Source organism: Papio anubis, chromosome 1 (genome assembly GCF_008728515.1).
Source record: "Papio anubis isolate 15944 chromosome 1, Panubis1.0, whole genome shotgun sequence".
Taxonomy (NCBI): domain Eukaryota; kingdom Metazoa; phylum Chordata; class Mammalia; order Primates; family Cercopithecidae; genus Papio; species Papio anubis.
Genome location: NC_044976.1, coordinates 204,551,400 through 204,568,201, shown reverse-complemented (window position 1 = coordinate 204,568,201; position 16,802 = coordinate 204,551,400). Strand labels below are relative to the sequence as shown.

General features: G+C 50.2%; 1 long non-coding RNA gene across 1 annotated transcript; it reads left to right on the top strand.

Annotated features, from left to right (window-relative positions):
• The first annotated feature begins 15,147 nt into the window (after positions 1-15,147).
• Positions 15,148-16,506, top strand: LOC103880659. Its single transcript, XR_641816.3, has 2 exons — positions 15,148-15,492; positions 15,706-16,506. It is a non-coding gene; the product is annotated as an uncharacterized LOC103880659 (long non-coding RNA).
• The last annotated feature ends 296 nt before the right edge of the window (positions 16,507-16,802 follow it).

Sequence of the window (16,802 nt, the reverse complement as noted above, 5' to 3'; positions counted from 1 at the left end):
TAGGACCTGCCAGCCTCCACAATCACACGAGCCCATTCCTCCGTGTGAATCTCTTCCTCTCTCTACACACATGCTGTTGGTTCTGTTTCCCTGGAGAACTCTGACTAATACAGCATGTCCCGCTGGTCCTGGCTCATTTGTACCAGATCTTAGACTTTCAGCGGAGGGGCCTTCATAGATAACTGCTCCAATCTTCCAGGAAACCCCTCTCCCAAAAACTCCCGCTGCTCGACCTTCTTGGTGTGCTTGGGCGCCATCTAGTGCCTACCGCAGGCACTGCAATGTCCTAGCCTACGCGCCTCATTTTCATCACTTTCATCACTGTTATCACCGGTTTAATTCTCTAAGCACCTATTAGTAGACCTCCATATTCGTATGCATCATTCGCTCTTTTGTTCGCGCTACAAACACTTAGCGAAAGCTTGTTTAGGCACAAGGCATTGCCACAGATGCAAGACCGCCCAACAGGTGGCTTCTCCCCTTTGTGGAGCTCGCAGATCAGCTGGAGATAGGGAATAAATGCAGATTTCAGTCAGGAGAGAGCAGGACCCGGCGAAAAGCATGACAAGGAGCTCAGGAGCTAAGGGGGTGGCAAGGGGGCTGCGGGGAGGGTCACTGTCGATGCAGTGTTTACTGCGTTCCAGGCATGGAGCGAGCTCTGGACACAGAGGGGTGATGGTCACTCCCGGTAGCAGCATCCAGCCTGCTGGGGCCTCTTCTCCCCTGCTTGCATTCGGATTGCGCCCTAGGACAGTTAGTGCTGGTCCCCAGGCCACAGCATCGGGAATGACTTCCTTGCATTTGCCAGAGTGTGGCAGTGGTTCTTCAAAGATCAGGCTCTGCAGTTGGAAGCTCCAGGCGAGACACTTGTGCTGCAGCTCCTGAGGGCTGCCTTGCTGGGAAGGGGTCGGGACGTCCCACCGGGGATTAAGGTGAGGGTGGGGATGCGGCCAGACCCCTGCTTGTTTCCTACTCCCCAGGGCCTGACCCCTCACCCCTCACTCTGCGGAGAATTGATGAGGAGGAAACAAGGGGAAGCCTTTGAGTCCCTGTACCCCTGGTGCCCGGGCTCCTGCCCCGTTCGGACCACCAGCACTTCCCCGCTCCCCGTCATGTTTCGCCATGGGACTCCGGTCAGCAAGGATCCCGCTGAGCTCACACGTGCTTGGGGAGTGGCCCTGAGACTTGGGTGCTCCTTCCCAGGAGGCTGACTTTGCTGGCGAAGCCACTGTAAGCCAATAGTAATGACCACTCCGAGCTGACTGTGCGCAAGGTGCTGAAAGCTGTTAGGTAAGTCACCTCTAACCCCTCTTCTTCTTCTTCTTTTCTTTTTTGAGACAGAGTTTCACTCTTGTTGTCCAGGCTGGAGTACAGTGGTGCGATCTCGGCTCACTGCAACCTCCGCCTTGCCGGTTCAAGTGATTCTCCTGCCTCAGCCTCCCAAGTAGCTGGGATTACAGGCATGCGCCACCATGCCCAGCTAATTTTGTATTTTTAGTAGAGACGGGGTTTCTCCATGTTGGTCATACTGGTCTTGAACTCCCGACCTCAGGTGATCCGCCTGCCTTAGCCTCCCAAAGGGTTAGGATTACAGGCGTGAGCCACCGCGCCTGGGCAATCACCTCTAACCCTTCTAAGCCTTTCTAGGTGGTGTTCTCGTTTCACACGGATGTGGCAATTGGCTCAGAAGGTTGAGTTCATTAACAGGTGAAGTGAGGCTGGGGGCGGTGGCTCAGGCCTGTAATCCCAGCACTTCGGGAGGCCGAGGCAGGTGGATCACTTGAGGTCAGGAGTTCAAGACCAGCCTGGCCAACATGGTGAAACCCTGTCTCTACTAAAGATACAAAAGTTAGCCGAGCATGGTGGCAGGCACTTGTAGTCCCAGCTACTCGGGAGGCTGAGGCAGGAGAATCACTTGAACCGGGAGGCGGAGGTTGTGAGATCTCACCACTGCACTCCAGCCTGGGTGACAGAGCCAGACTCCGTCTCAAAAACAAAACAAAACAAAACACAACAACAACAAAAACCCCAGCAGAAGTGAGCGTGGAGCAGGCGGAGGTTGGCCTGGTTCCAAGTCCCCGTCCTCATGTGCCCATCGCTGCTGCCCAAGTAGGCAGTTGTGGTAGGTGGGAGAAGGCAGGGGCTTTCCTTGCGAGCTGATGGCTTCTCTCTCTCTCTTTTGAGATAGGGTCTTGCTCTGTGACCCAGGCTGGAGTGCAGGGGTGCCATCATAGATTGTTGCAGCCTCCAACACCCGGGCTCAAGTGATCCTCCCACCTCAGCCTCTCGAGTAGCTGGGACTACAGGCATGCACCACCATGCCTGGCTACTTTTTAGATTTTTTTTGTAGAGATGGGATCTTGCTATGTTGTCCAGGCTGGTCTTGAACTCCTGGCCTCAAATAATCCTCCTATCTTGACCTCCAAAGTGTTGGGATTACAGGCGTGAGCTACCATGCCTGTATTGCATCTCTCTTTTGTTTCTTTTTGAGACAAAGTCTCACTCTTGTCACCCAGGCTGGAGTGCGGTGGTGCAATCTCGGCTCACTGCAACCTCCGCCTCCCAGGTTCAAGCGACTCTCCTGCCTCAGCCTCCTGAGTAGCTGGGATTACAGGCATGCACCACCATGCCTGGCTAATTTTTGTGTTTTTAGTAGAGACGGGTTTCACCATGTTGGTCAGGCTGGTCTTGAACTCCTGACCTCAGGTGATCCACTGCCTCAGCCTCCCGAAGTGCTGGGATTACAGGTGTGAGCCACTGCGCCTGGCCACGTCTCTCTTTAGAGACCTTGCCACCCTGGGGACAGGCCTGAGTCTTGGCCCTAAGGAGGGGCCTGCACCGCTTCATCCACCCATTCCTTCGACAGACTCTGACTTCATGCCGGTCACTGAGGCCTAACCTGGGTTGAGGGAGACCCAGGATTCTTCTTTCTGAGAATCTTGCCATCCACAGGGGATGTCACTATTATTCAGCCCTAGTCTGTCATTCACAGGTGAGAAGACTGCGGACAGGAAGGTCGGGGGTGCTGAACCCTGGTTTCCTGCTGTGGGGTGCATCACTGTCATTCCCCCCGGGGATGAGGTGGCACCTGGAATGCCGCCTTTGAGCTGTACTTCTGCCTTCCCATGTCTATTCCTAAGCTCTGCCCAGCGCTTCTCACAGAGTGGGCATCTCTTAGACGTTCCAAAATTGTGGACGATTGTGCAACACAGCCTCCTCTGGAGGGGCCATGTGGACCGTGGGAATCGAGTGACGTCTGGTCTCCAGTGTGGGAGCTTCCTGGTTACAGGGGGCCTCCTTCTCTTAGCAAGACAGGAGCTGCGTGTGTCTTCCGATGCCCAGATCCGACTGGGACAGCAGCGCTCCCTGTTCCGCGCAATCCTCTGGCGAATCAGACAGTGGGTCCTTGATAAAATCAGTAACACGTGCCCCAGCTCTGCCTGCCGGGACGGCAGTAAATCTTCACATTTTTGCCACATCACTGCTTCTCTGACAGCTCAAGATGTTTTTCTGCTTCTGAGGATCCCTTTATTAAAAGCCTTGGAGCCCCACGGACGTGTTAAGCAGCGCTCCCTCTGGCGCCTCCCTGCCTTGCCATTTTCCCAGCTCAGCTTCTGCCTCTCCGCGTCTCCCACAAGCTTTCCACATCATTCATTCTGACATTTGAAAGTTTCCAAGCTTGTTCTGAAATGCCACAAACACTGCCATTGTTATATGCCGGGCCTGGAATGCTGAGAATCCCAGGACGCTGGGGATGGGCCTCCAGCCTTGCAGGGTTGCTGAGCAGCTGCACAGGGCCTGGGGATGTGGGCTGAGGACGAAGGCTGCTCCTGTTCCTCTGTGGACCGCACCAGGCCCAGCGGCGGCTGCCTTCCCGGCCTTCCTCCACTCCCACTGCACCAGGCCCTGGTTCTGTGCTTCCCACAGACTCACTCACTCCAGCCACTCCATTTATTGAGGAAAATCATCCCTCTTTCCCGCAATGCATGGTTTCTTCTGCTTGGAGACAGGTCTGCTTGCTTGTGACAGGTTCTTTAGTTTTCAGGAGATGATGTCAGAAAAAACAAACCTTGATGTGTTTGGGTGTTGGGTGTCCAGGTTTTTTTTTTTTCTGAGACGAAATCTCACTCTGTTGCCCAGGCTGGAGTTCGATTTCGGCTCACTGCAACCTCCACCTCCCGGGTTCAAGCAATTCTCCTGCCTCAGCCTCCCGAATAGCTGGGACTACAGGAACCCGCCACCACGCCCTGCTAATTTTTGTATTTTTAGTAGAGACGGGGTTTCACCATGTTGACCAGGCTGGTCTCAAACTCATGACCTCAGGTGATCTGCCCTCCTCGGCCTCCCAGAGTGCTGGGATTACAGGCGTGAGCCACTGCACCTGGCCTCATTTTTGTATTTTTAGTAGAGACGGGGTTTCACCATCTTGGCTAGGCTGGTATTGAACTCCTGACCTCAGGTGATCTGCCCACCTTGGCCTCCCAAAGTGCCGGGATTACAGGTGTGAGCCACTGCGCCCGGCCTGTCTTCCTATAGTTCTTATGCTGGCTGAAGTGCTGTTTTCATTAAGATTCATATCCAGTTGGCTTTGGCCACAGGTGCTATCTTTGCAAGTGCGCAGCGCTCTTGCAGGCCGCTGGGACCTGCTGGCGTCTGGAGTGCCGCCCTCCAGCTGTGCCGCCGTCTTTCTGTGCCTCTTTCTCACAGAGAGGGCACCTCTTCGTTTCCAGCACTCTGAACGAGGGTGTAAACACTGCTGTACCCCACATCTTCTGTGGGACACCACACTCCAATTCTGCTTTAGGCGCATAGGAATCAGCAGACACCCTGCTGGCTTCATTTTTACTAGTTGTTCCCAGACTTTTGGATTCGTAGGCTAGAAAACTGAAAACAACAGGGTAGACATAGGTAATCAAGTTTTATTTTGCCTAGTGAAGACATAAACAAAACCAAACAAAACGACGTCTACAATCGCAGACACTCTCATGTCCTACAACAAAGCACATTTTAACGCCAGAAAAGTAGGAGGAAGGGAATAAAACCAGAGTGAAAGACAGCGCTTGCCAGGAAAGGACGGATCTCATGCTGACAATTTCACTGTGGAGGGATGGAAACGTGGCCAAAGCTTAGCAACTGTGAGTAAGCCAGCATTTCATTCATTATTTATTTATTATTAGAGACAGGGTCTCACTGTGTTGCCCAGGCTGGGGTGCCGTGGTGCCATCACAGCTCCACTGCAGCCTCAGATTCTTGGGCTCAAGTGATCCTCGTGCCTCAGCCTCCCGAGTAGCTAGGACTACAGGCATGCACCACCACACCCAGCTCATTTTTAAGTTGTTTGTAGAGACGGGATCTCACAATAGTGACCAGGCTGATCTCGAACTCCTGGCCTCAAAAGATCCTCCCGTCTTGGCCTCCCAAAGTGCTGGGATTACAGGCATGAGCCACCTCACTCAGCTGAGCTAGCATTTCCGAATCGTGGGTCGATGATGGAAGCAGAAGGTGGCACTCCAGATGCCAGCAGGTCCCAGTGGCCTGCAAGAGCACTGCGTACCTGCAAAAATAGCACTTGTGGCCAAAGCCAAGTGGATATGAATCTTAATGAAAACGGCACTTCAGCCAGCATAAGAATTATGCCAGCGCGCCTCAAACTTTAACGTGTGCATACATTTCCGGGGGAGTCTTGCTAAAATGAAGATTCTGAATCCTTAGGTCTAGACTGGACCCAGGACTCTGCCTTTTCACAGCCTCCCAGGCAATGTTGGCGTTGCTGTTCCTCACTCCGCGCTCTGAGTTGCAAGGTCTACACGATGCCAAAAGCAATCTTGTGGTTCAGTCATGTGAGTGAAGAAAAAAGATTAGGTAAAATGATTATTTCATGTCATGCAAACAAAAAAATCATTTTTCAACTAGATTCTCTGCTATTTCATACATATGGCCAGAGCCGACAGAGATTGCCAGTGGACTGTTGGAGGTCAAAGGTGGTAATGAGCGAGGACCCTCTTAACCCCTTGTGCCTGTAAGGACGGTGAGTGCTGGACAGCCCCCAGCCTCCAGCTCCAAGCCCAGTGCTAGCTTGACCAAAAGTGACCAGGGGTTTCACAGCTGGCTTCCTGAACTCTACTGGTCTACCAGCCACCCCCACCCCTCTCCCACTCCTCCCAAGAAACTCAAAACTCAATAAAACCAAAGCCAAACGGATTTGTGCTGGGAGTCAAATGTGGCAGGAAGGCCCCCTGGCAGAGGCAGTACTCCAAGGAGAGGAAGCCATGACTGGGTCAGCCTTACACAGTACTACCTTTGACCTCCAAAGGTAGTGTCCTTTGCTGATGAGACGCCGGGCAGGTGCAGCGATGCACAGGCATCCTGGGGTGCGGTTGCATGTGTGTTGGATCGGGTTGAGGACTAAGGAACGGAAGGGGAGGGTCAAATGGTTGTGTGAGAGCGTTGGCAGGCTGTGTTGACTGAGACCCGCAGTGAGAGGTAAGCTTTTGTGGTTTATAAATTTTAATTTCAAATTTTTTTGAGGTAGGGTCTCTCTTAGTCGCCTAAGCTGGAGTGCAATGGGGCAGTCACGGCTCACTGCATCTTTAATCTCCCAGGCTCAAGTGATCCTCCCACCTCAGCCTCCCAAGTAGCTGGGATTATGGGTGCGCAATATCATGCCTGGCTAATAAAAGATTTTCTTTTTGTAGAGACGAGGTCTCATTACGTTGCCCAGGCTGGTCTCAAATCCCCAGGCTCAAGCGATTCTCCTGCCTCAGCCTCCCAAAGTGTTAGGATTATAGGTGTGAGCCACCGCGCCTGGCCGAGGGAGGTGTTTGACATCTTCACTCAGCACACACATTTATCAGATTTTACAAAACAATACTTAGAAAACACTTAGAAAATACTTAGAAAAATACTTAGAATACTTACGAAACAATACTGTATGTGACATATTCTAGTTTAAAAAAAATTCTAGGCCAGGCCCGGCGGTTCACACCTGTAATCTCAGCACTTTTGGAGGCCAAGGTGGGTGGATCACCTGAGGTCATGAGTTCGAGACCAGCCTGGCCACATGGTGAAACCCTGTCTCTACAAAAATACAAAAATTAGCTGGGCGTGGTTGTGGTTGCCTGTAGTCCCAGCTACTCAGGAGACTGAGGCAGGAGAATAGCTTGAACCCAGGAGGTGGAGGTTGCATTGAGCCAAAATCGTGCCACTGCACTCCAGCCTGGGTGACAGAGCAAGACTCTGTCTCAAAAAAGAAAAAAAAAAAATCTGAAATGCTGGTTCTGATCCATTAAATTGATTTCAGGGCCCACTACTGGGCTGTGACCCAAAGTGTGACAAATGCAAATTTCAGAGGCCTTTTCTCATATTGACAATATGTGAGTCTTTGATCTCGTACCGAGGGAACTCAGGTGACCTCCAATCTGAGAAACCTAATTTAGGAAATACACACTTAAAATGATGATTTCTTCAAATCCTACCCTGGAAGCTCTTAGTGAAGGAATTTTTGCCATCTATTTCTTTGGTAAATCTCAGAGCATCTAAAAAAAAATAATGAAATGGACAAATGAATGAATTAGCCTATCTATGAATATATAAGTCCTTGGATGGAGGTTTTCAGGACAAATAAATGTAAAGAAAAGCATTAGCTGTTATTGGTAGGTGCAGTGCAAGTAGATATGAATAAGAAAATAGTTTTGAAATTAAAATGTATAGTAGTATTGGTAGGTGTAGTCCAAGATGTTTCTGGAATTTAATTTTATAGCAACAGGAAAACATGAATGATTTACAAACAACTTTTGAATATATCAACAATGGAAGTGATAAAAACGTTAATATTTACTGAGTCATTATATGCTATGCTGTATTTAATATTTAATATTTAATTTTTTTTTTTTGAGACAGGGTCTCACTGTCACCCAGGCTAAAGTGCAGTGACCTGATCAAGGCTCACTGCAACCTCAGCCTCCCAGGCTCCAGCAATCCTCCCACCTCAGCCTCCTGTGTAGTTGGGATTACAGGCACAGGCCACCACGCCCGGCTAATTTTTGTATTTTTTGGTAGAGACAGGGTTTCACTATGTTGCCCAGGCTGGTCTCAAACTCCTGACCTCAGGTCAACTCTGCGGGCATGGGGGACAGTTCTGAGAGCCTGGGCAGGGCAGATCCCTCCAAAAGTGCCTATAATACTGCAGAACCCTTTGTTCAAATAAAATCTTAACCTAAACACGAAACATGAAAGAAGAATGAATGAAGAGTTGTTCTGGTAAACTGGGATGGGGGCCAAAGTCCATCCAGTTAGCTCCTCCCCTCCCCTGGGGTCTGAGGAGCTGTGGTTTTGAAAACCATGGATCTGGCTGAGCATGGTGGCTCACGCCTGTAATTCCAGCACTTTGGGAGGCTGGGGTGGGTGGATCACCTGAGGTCAGGAGTTTGAGATCAGCCTGGTCAACACGGTGAAACCCCAACTCTACTAAAAATACAAAAAATTAGCCAGATGTGATGGCAGGTGCCTGTAATCCCAGCTACTCAGGAGGCTGAGGCAGGAGAACTGCTTGAACCCAGAGGCGGAGGTTGCAGTGAGCCAAAACCGCACCACTGCACTCCAGACTCCGTGACAGAGTGAGACTGTGTCTCAAAAAAATACAAAAAACAAAAAACAAAAAACCCTGGATCTGGCCAGATGCAGTGGCTCACACCTGTAACCTCAGCACTTTGGGAGGCTGAGGAGGGTGGATCATCTGAGGTCAGGAGTTTGGGACCAGCCTGGCCAACATGGCGAAATCCTGTCTCTACTAAAAACAGAAAAATTAGCCGAGCATGGCGACGTGTGCCTGTAGTCCCAGCTACTTGGGAGGCTGAGGCAGGAGAATCACTTGCACCCAGGAGGCAGAAGTTGCAGTGACAGAGATAACGCCACTGCACTCTAGCCTGGGAGACAAAGTGAGACTGCATCTCAAAAAAAGAAAGAAAACTATGGATATTGTTCTAGCCTCTGTTTTTACACCTGAGAAAAACGAGGCCCAGAGACTGAGGCTACCTCCTCAGAGGTGCACAGTGACTTAGTGTCAGTGCTTGGACCCACCCTAGGGGCCTGGGCTCCTTGTGGAATGTTCTCCCTCCTCCTTGTCCACCTCCTCCTCATTTGCAGTTATCCAGACACACAACTGCTGAGAGAGTCTTTTGTTTCCTTCTTTATTTATTTTGAGATGGAGTCTCACTCTGTCACCCAGGCTGGAGTGCAGTGGCGTGATCTCATCTCACTGCAGCCTCCACCTCCCAAGTTCAAACCATTCTCCTGCCTCAGCCTCCCCAGTAGCTGGGATTACAGGTGCACACCACCACCCTGGCTAATTTTTATATTTATTTATTTGAGATGGAGTCTCACTCTGTTGCCCAGGCTGGAGTGCAGTGGCATGATCTCAGCTCACTGCAACCTCTGCCTCCTGGGTTCAAGTGATTCTCCTGCCTCAGCCTCCCGAGTAGCTGGGACTACGGGCGTGCGCCACCAAGCCCAGCTAATTTTTGTATTTTTAGTAGAGACGGGGTTTCACCATATTGGCCAGGCTGGTCTCAAATTCCTGACCTTGTGATCCACCCACCTCGGCCTCCCAAAGTGCTGGGATTACAGTTGTGAGCCAGCGTGCCCCGCCTTGTATTTCTTAGGTGAATAGATTTTGATTTGCAGAATTCAAAAAGGAATGTGAGTGAAGTAAGTGAAAGAGTAAGTTTAGCTTGGAGGATCCTACGAGCCTTTCCCCTGGTGTACTGCTCACAGCTAGTTTTGCCCAGCACCCTTTTGTCCTCTTTGTCCTCTGCTCTCCTTTGAACATCGACAAGGGCCTGATGGCATTGACAGGCTTGCCCTGGTGACTGACCATGTCTCGGGTTGAAAACGTGCTTTGGTGCCTCTTACAGGATGATGACGTTTGTCCCAATGTGTCCCAGTGAAGCGCCTTGCAGGAACTTGGTAAACTTGATCACCAGTATCCATTAAGCTGCTTGTGCATTATAGCTATAGTTGGGGAGATACCTTACCCACCTCCTTGCAGGTCGTTCTAGGGAAAGGTGTTTGGCCGTCTCTCTGGGAGGCTGAAGACTGGCCCTTGCCACAGGCAGAGTGCTGAGAGCTGCCTCTTTGCCCAGCCCGGTGCTCCTCTGCTGAGGGGTCAGCTCGGGCTGTCTGGAGGCACTGCCCTGTGCCTGCTCCTCGAGCCGCTTGATGGCACTGTTAGAACTGGAGAAAGGAGACGGCTTCTCTTGAAACAGTTTCCTCTGTTCCGATTGGCTCCAAACTGTCATTTCCACCCACCTCCTTCCAAACTGAACAGAACAAAATCACTTTACAGCCCGTTGCTGCCGCTCCGCTGCCCCCACCCTGCCCTGCCATCCGTTCCTCACTGAGTGCAAAGATTTAGTAGCCCCTGTGCCCTCTTTCCCACACTCATGCACCCAGGCTTCCATCCTGTTTCTCTGGAGCTTTATCATTCTTTGTGTTTTGGGGGTCTTTGGGGTGCAAGGCCTCTGCAGGCAGAGAGAAGGTCAGGAAAACCTTATAAGAACCCAGGAATCTAAAAAAGAAAGCAGAAGTGCCTGACATCCTTCTGGCCACATGACTTGTTTTCTAGAAGAAAGAAGAAAATAGCAGTGGGAGAAGGTGCTTGGGAGGAATGGAAGGAATGTGCAGAGAGGGCAGGAAATGGGGTCTCTCGGGCGGAATCTTGGCATTAGGTTGCAAGGCTTAAATGTGTTCTGTTCTTGGCTTCCCAGCTGCCACTGTGTCTAAATTGCTCTCCACAGGGTCAAGGGTGGGTGGAGGCGTGGTCTGAAGGGACCGTTGCCTTCATCTACTTGCTTTGGCCTCTTCTAGTTCTCAGTTCTGTCTCTCTGTAGCTCTGTCACCCAGGCTGGAGTGCGGCAGTGCCATCATAACTCACAGCAGCCTTAAACTCCGGGACTCAAGCGGGCCTCCTGCCAGGAGTTTACTACTAGTACATGCCATTACACCCGACTAATATTTAGTTTTTTGTAGGGATGGGGTCTCACTAGATTGCCCAGGCTGGTAACTTCTGGGCTCAAGCCAGATCCTCTCACCTCAATCTCCCAAAGTGCTGGCATTACAGGCATGAGTCACCACACCTGGCCTCTCTTTCTTTTTATTTTGCGGGGGGCGGGGGGGTGGGTAGCAGGTGGGGTGGGGGTGGGTAGTGGGTGGGGAGGGGGACAGAGTTTCACTCTGTAACCCAGGCTGGAGTGCAATGGCACGATCTTGGCTCACTGCAACCTCCGCCTCCCGAGTTCAAGCGATTCTCCTGCCTCAGCCTCCTGAGTAGCTGGGATTACGGACACGTATCACCACGCCCAACTAATTTTTTAATTTTTAGTAGAGAAGGGGTTTCACCACGTTGGCCAGGCTGGTCTCAAATTCCTGACCTCAGGTGATCCACCCGCCTCAGCCTCCCAAAGTGCTGGGATTTTGGGAATGAGCCACTGTGCCTGGCCCTCTCTTTTTTTATTTTTATTTTTTAAAATGGAGTCTCACTCTGTTGCCCAGGCTGGAGTGCAGTGGTGTGATCTTGGCTCACTGGCACCTTCGCCTCCTGGGTTCAAGTGATTCTCCTGCCCCAGCCTCCTGAGTACCTGGGATTACAGGCACACATCATCACACCCAACTATTTGTTGTATTTTTAGTAGAGAAGGGGTTTGGTCTCAAATTCCTGACCTCAGGTGATCCACCTGCCTCAGTCTCCCAAAGTGCTGGGAATACAGACTTGAGGGTTTTTTTTTTTTTTTTGACACAGAGTCTGGCTCTGTTGCCCAGGCTGCAGTGCAGTGGCGCTATCTCGGCTTACTGCAACCTCCACCTCCTGGGTTCAAGCAATTCTCCTTCCTCAGCCTCCTGAGAAGCTGGGATTACAGGCGTGCGCCACCACACCCAGCTAATTTTTGTATTTTAATAGAGATTGGGGTTTTACCATGTTGACCAGGCTGGTCTCCAACTCCTGACCTCAAGCAATCCACCCACCTTGGCCTCCCAAAGTGCTGGGTTTACAGGCATGAGCTACTGCGCCCAGCACCCCCTTTTTTTTTTAAAGAAAATAAATTTTATTGTGTATACTTAAGGTATACAATGTGATGTTATGAGGTACATGTACATATAGTAAAACAGTTACTAGAGTCTAGCAAATGAACACAGCTGTCATCTCTCATAGGCACGTATTTTTCCTCTGTGGCAAAAGCAGCTACAATCAACTAAAATCTACTCGTTTAACAAAGATGCTGAATGCAGTACACTATTAACTAAGTGTGTCTTCACATTGTACATTAGGTCTTTCCACTTGTTCATCCATCCTGCATAGCTGCTGCTTTGTGTCCTTTCACATTTACCTCCCCATTTCCTCTCCCTCACCCCCAATACAGGTAACAACTGTCTTATTCTCCATCTCTGTGTATTTGACTTTTTTTAAAAGATTCCACCTGTAAATGAGGCTGTGCAGTATTGGTCTTTCTGTGTCTGGCTTATTTCACTCAACATGATACCCTCCCTATCCTCCCTCCATGTTCATTCATGTTGTGGATCTCCTTTTATTTTTGAGACAGAGTCTTGCTTTGTCACCCAGGCTGAAATGCAGTGGCGTGATCTTGGCTCACTGCAACCTCTGTCTGCTGGGTTCAAGAGATTCTCGTACCTCAACCTCCCGAGTAGCTGGGATTACAGGCATGCACCACCATGCCTGACTAATTTTTGTATTTTTAGTAGAAATGGGGTTTCACCATGTTGCCCAGGCTGCTCTCGAACTCCTGGCCTCAAGCGATCTGCCTGCCTTGCCCTCCCAAAGTGCTGGGATTGGAGGTGCCAGCCACCACACCCAGTCCTTCCCTTCCTTCCCTCCCTCCCTCCCTCCCTTCTTTCCTTCCTTCCTTCCTTCCTTCCTTCCTTCCTTCCTTCCTTCCTTCCTTCCTTCCTTCCTTCCCTCCCTCCCTCTTTCCTTCCCTTCCCTTCCTTCCTTTCTTTCCTGTCCTTCTCTCTTTCTTCATTCTTTCTTTCCCCATTCCTGTTGAGTGCACACATTTTCTTTACTCATTTGTCCACAGTGGACACCCAGGTTTCTTTCCTATCTTGCCTGTTGTGAACACAGGCATGCGGCTACCTCTCCTAGGTGGTGATTCTCTCTCTTTTGGGTATATACCCAGAAGGAAGATTGCTGGATCATGTGGTAGTTCTATTTTTAATTTCTTTAGGTGGTTCCCAGTTCTTGCTGCCACTTCCTTTTCCTTGGAGAGAGGAGTAGGAGACAGGCTGAGGATATCCATGAGCTGGAAAAGCAGAGAGCCCTGCTGCCCGCAGCTTGCATGTGAAATCTCAGGTCCTACAGCTCTATGCCCTACTTACCTCCCCTGGCTCCCCTTCCTCCAGGGGAAGGAGAAAATGGGAGGGCTTTGCAGTGAGAAAAGCATTTTCCCCAAACAATGACCGGGAAATACTGTCTCGATTGCTGCTCCTGACATGTGCTGCCCTCTTGGCAGAGTTACTGGCAGGCTTATTACACCTTGCAAATGCTGATGGGCCACAGTTCCCAGAGTCGGAGTGGTTCGCCCAGCGCAGGCCGCCAAGGCCTCTTGGTTTCCCCGCCACAGGTGCCAGGTGCGCTCTCCACACCCCTCTGTTGGCCAACCTTGACCTTGAGCAGGGGCCCTGGCCAGCTCTCTCAGCCTGCTTGCAGGTGGGAGGCCATTCTCTGCTGACTCAGGCCCAGACTGGGGCAGGTGCATGCCTTCAACCCTGTGAGTAATACTGGCTTTTCATCTTCAAAGGGCCTTTCCAAGATTAACCAATTAGTCACCTCCAGGAGAGCTACAAAGCAGGTTATTATTGTCTTTATTAAGCCCATGGTGGAGGAAGGAAGTAAGTGGAGTCCCCATCCCAGGTCAGTGAGAAAACTGGCAGAAGAGTGTGGATTTGGACACAGGAGATGACAGCCACTCGGGATTTCCTGGGGTGTTGGGTGAGGGACGAACCAAAGGCAGGTAAAGTAGAGGCTGGAGCTTCTCACTGGTCGGGGGTGGGAGACACCACAGGGAGTATGTGGGGAAGGACTGGAGAGGCTTAGGCCTGTGGAAGAGGGCATCTTACTGAAACCAGAGCCAGTGGGTGAAGAGACAGTTTGGCCTCAACGGACCTGCGGAGGGCTCTGCCAATGTTCTAAAGAATTCAGAAAACCGCTGCTGATTGTGCTTGAATCACTCCGCCTCTCTGAGCCACCAGATATTTGTGAAATGAGCCTTGGAACACTTTCCTTTTTGTATCTGTTTGAGGATTTTGATGGACTAACAATGATCACAACACAAGTTATTCAAGCACGTTGCAAATAAAAAGTGTACTATGAAAGCTTAGAAGAGGAAGAGGTGGACTTTGTTCTGGTTCACTCTGAGCCACAGGTGTGTCTTCCTCAGGTGCACGATGCAGAAAGTTAGAGGGTTTTAAAAGGTAAATCCAAGTCCTGGTGACAGAGTGAGAACCGATGCACCTTCTGGAAGCCAGACAGCAAAGCAAGCCTTCAGTCAATCCTGTCTGCAGCTGCTTTTTATAAACTTGGCATAAATATGTGCTTGGGAACGCCAGGACAGTGTGTCTGGAAAATATTTTCTACCATTAGAAAACACACACACACCCCCACACATAACACACATGCACATAACACACACACGCACACACACCACACATAACACACATGCACATAACACACACATGCACACACAAACACAACACACACAACACACAGCACACACATACAACACAATACACATCTACTTATACACATGACATACACACATAACATACACATACACACATAGCACACACATAACACATACATATACACCACACATAACAGACATGCACATAACACACACATAACACATACACACCACACATAACAGACATGCACATAACACACACATAACATATAACACACAAACAACACACAACACACATACACACACATACACACAACACACACATAACACACTCATACACACATAACACACATGCGCACACACATAACATGTAACATACAAACAGCACAAACATAACCTACATACACACATACACGTAACACACACAACACACGCATACACACATAACACACACGCACACACACAACACATTCATACACACATATACACACATATACATAACACACATACACATAACACACACATATGCTCAGAAATGACAGAAATCATGCGTGGTACTGAGTGGCTTCACGTGTGTTTTTTTTCATTACTTCCTCAGTTCATTGTTTTGCTGCCAATTTTAGAAGGCTGTAAGTCATAGTTTGTTGTTAAACTTTGTCAGTTAAAATGTAACTGTAAGAACAAAGTCATCGGGGCTGCTGTAGTCAGATGGCTTTTGGAGAGAATGCATGGTGGAAGGCGCGCTCTCCTGTGCTCCGGGACGACTGCTAAGTAGTGTGTCATGGGTCTCGGGCGTTTTCTGGTGTGTGTTACACACGGTGCCCACAGGGTGGGTAGTCCTGACTCTTCTGGGCCCTGAGCTCGGCATTTATGCAGCAGCTCCAGAGGGCCACTTACCAGAGGAAAAGAGATGTGATGAGTCAAACTGTCCCCATTTACTCTGTGTGACCCGGGAACCGAGTGTGGTCTCGTCAGGGGTGGTGTGTTACAACTTCCCCACTTCTGTTTCTCCTAGAAATGACGGCGTCCACTTTCTCATAAGCCTTGGCCTGGCAGAAGTCAGAAACTGAGAGGCCCAAAGGGAGTGCCTGGCTTGGTTTGAGGATGGAGCAGCACAACTTCCTCACCCTGACTTGGGAGAATGGAAAAGCCAGGAATGGCAAACAGCCTCTGTGCTTGGAGACCTCTAAGCTGTACTGTTTGGTTTGCTGTGAGACTGGAAGCCTTTCGAGGGCAGGGCTCTGTGTTTTTCCTGAGGAGTTCTAGTGCTAAGACAAGGCCGGGAACACAGTGAGCCAGCAGGCCTTTACAAATGCTTGTGTCTTAAACCACATGGAAGACAAGACCCCAGCAGGCCTGCTGGGGCTCAGTCTTCAGTTTGGTGAGGTAGGGGGAGGGTCCTTCCTCTTTCCAACCCTCCTTTTCTGCCTGCTCTTCCATCTGCTGTTCTTCCTCATCTCATTATCCACTCTAGTGAAGGCTGGGGACTTGGAAGGGAGCAGGGGGAGCCAGAGTGGGAAAAGGGGGGCTTTCTCAGTGACCAGGCCCCCACACTTTGAGGCTGGGTGTCATCTTTGTGGGGCAAAGCTAGAGTTTGGACCATTGCTCTGAAAACTAGAGCGTTGCTTCCATCTGTGATCTGATCAGGGGATTATGGGCAGGGCTGATAAGTCTGATGCCAAGCTCTGTCCTTGCTGGTCAAGCTACTTTCAGGATAAAGCACTGCTGTCTCTGTCTTTGATTCTCCATTTGCCGGAAGGGCACTCGTACCCCATCTGCTGCATGTGGGGGGACACTCCCTGTACCTACCCGTCCAGTGCGTTGATAGGAAGTGGAAAGGCCTATTCACTGCCCAGGTACCAGGCCCTCCAGGCCCCCGGGTTTTGTGAATTTGGAAGGGTTTGTGGCACTAGTTTTGAAAAGGATCATGTGTGTTTCTGCTGGCATGCTCAGCGCTGCCATGTTTCTCTTTTTGGGCCTTCTTTCTTCCTGCAGAACAAGAGGTTCTTTTTGTTGTTGTTGTTTTGTTTTGTTTTCTGTTGTTGTTGTTTTTCAGATGGAGTCTCGATCTGTTGCTCAGACTGGAGTGAGGTCGCATGATCTCGGCTCACT